Below are 2,476 nucleotides of genomic sequence, written 5' to 3'. Positions count from 1 at the left end.
GCGGCGTTGCCCAGGGATTGCAGCGAGCACGCCGAGCGCTGGTAGTCACCCTCCAGGTGCGTGGCGGCCTGGAAGGGGGGTGGGGGGGCCCCATCGTAGCCGAAGCCATTACTGCCAGGGTACGAGGAGTAGCCTCCGAAGAGTGCAGCCGAGGCGTTGTCGTAGAAGGTGGCTTTCTGCATCGCTGGGCGAAACCCGGGCAGTGGGTGGCAACTTGCAAGGGCCTGATACCCTCACGACCGGACATTGGCACCCCTGGGGGTCACGTGAGGCGCCGGACCCCCCCTCCCCTCTCTGCCCCCCTCCTCCCGGGGTCTGTTCGGAGCCGCTGACCTGCGGGGTGAGAGAAGAGACACAAGGGGGAGAAGAGGACTGGGGCTCGAATCCATCTTCGGAACTGAAAAGGGAACTGACATCAATAGGGATTTCTCCTCTCCCCAACCCCGGCATCTTCACAGCAGATGCTGAGGCCGCTTCCTGGCCGGCAATGGATTTTCCTCAATTTCAACGCTTTAATTGCAAAGTAAAAGCCCACCGGTTTTCATTTCCACTTAAAAATAAGGACAGTACTCCTTTGGGGTCTGGCTAGGTCTAGAATCTTCCTGCTTACTGCAAAAGTCATTGCTTTCTCTCCTGTGCCAGCACACTAGCCTCTAACCTCTCCTCCTTCCTCCCCCTGTCGTCTCCACCCCAACTCTGGAGAGGGTGGCTCAAGAAGGGGGAGACTGGGAGACCCTAAAAGCATCAGCAATACCCTCCTCTGAGCTGAGGCCTCCTGCCTCTGCTCCCTCCGTGTCCATCAGGTCTCTCTCACCCACAGAGTCTCATCCGAAGGAAAGACAGAACTCCGAAAGAGACAGAAGGAAGAGGCACGCTGAGCAGAGAAGAGAGCCTTCTTATGTCAGGGATCCTCTCACCTCACAAAGACAGTAACAACGGCCTGACCTAGAAACTTCCTGAAGACCTTTCACCTCCCGAACCAGAGGAACTGGGCCTTTCCGGGGTCCCTGCATGTCCCTGCTCCAGGTATCTCCACCTCCAGGCTAAGTCTTGGCCCAGCCAAGTCTGGGACGGGGCCAGCCGCCCCCATGGGGCCCCCAAAAGGAGCAGGATTGTTTCAGTTCCCTGGCCCGGCTGCTTGGTGCTGTGACCATTTGGCCCAGATCTCCTCCCTCCTTCATTTTTTTTCCCACAGGACTTAATTTTTCCCACCCCTTTTCTTGACAGTTTGTTTCCTTTGATTCCTTCAACAGAAGAAAAGAAGAAAGAAACTGGATAACTGCTGGACTTTTCTACCAAGAGATGGGAAAAGACTTTCGAGAAAAAAAAATTCCCTAGGAAAAAAAGAAAGTCAACAAAGCAATTTGAACAATATTATTCTCTGGGCTGGAAACAGGGTACCCCTGTTGACTAAAGTTCTCTGGGGCAAAATTTTTTTAAATAAAATCATTGTTTTTTTTCATGCAGCCTTTTTAAAGTGTGCCGGAAAAATAAAGGTTCGAGCTGTATATTTCTTCTGAAAACTTCTGACTTCATCCCTCCCCCATCATCTGTCTTCCCCAAGGCCTCACCATCACACTTTTTTCATAAAACCTCCAGAATGACCCTCTCTTCTGACATGTGAGTTTGAAATACTGAAATCTCACTCAGCCCAGCTGGCAAACTCCAAAGAAAACTAAACATAGGAAAATAAAAGAAAAGGCGTGTAGGTGAAGGAAGTCCCTCCCACACATAAATCCCCTTCTTAATCGCACAGATTTATACCCCAAAGAAAGCCGGGGTGGCCCTGAGGTCCGATTGGTTTCTGGGAAGAATTTGTTCCTGGAAAATACACACGGGTCTGCAAAGCAGGTCCTTTCAGGAAAACGGGAGTTCAATTGACCAGGCTGACCCAGCGCCTTTATTATTATTACCATTAGTCTCTGATGATTTAACCAAAATTAGCTTCGGAGCAGCCCTGGCTGAAGGGGGAATTAATTAACCGGCATCCGTTGAGTTTGTTATTAATAGATAGAAGAATAAAATAAAAACGTTGGCGGGGGTTGGCTGGCTGGGCCCTGGCTTTATTTAGTCTAAATGATTGTTACAGCAGTAATGATGATGAGGAGGAGGAGGAGGAGGAGGATCATAAAACAATAATTTGACTAGACGCCTGAGGCCGAAATTTCTGCCGCTGCCCCTGCCACAAACCCGCAAACCCTTGCCGGACCGCGGCCGGGAGAGAGTGGGGAGCGGAGCAGCCAGGAGCGCGGCGGGAGAGAATGGAGCCTCCGCCGCCGCCGGGGAGAACGGGCCGGAAGGTTGGCGGCGGGGCTTGGCCCCGGGCTCCTGCCGCCGCCGCCGGGCTGTCTGGGCCGCTGCTGCCGCGGGGGCTGGCGACCAGCTACGCGGCCCACGGAGGCGACGAGAACGCGCCCGGGACGCCCACCCGGTTGGCGGTGGCAGGTTCCCAGCGCTCCGGGCTGAGAGCCGAGCC

This window comes from Myotis davidii, unplaced genomic scaffold (assembly GCF_000327345.1).
Source record: "Myotis davidii unplaced genomic scaffold, ASM32734v1 scaffold327, whole genome shotgun sequence".
In the NCBI taxonomy this organism is placed as follows: Eukaryota; Metazoa; Chordata; class Mammalia; order Chiroptera; family Vespertilionidae; genus Myotis; species Myotis davidii.
This window is presented reverse-complemented; position numbering follows the sequence as displayed.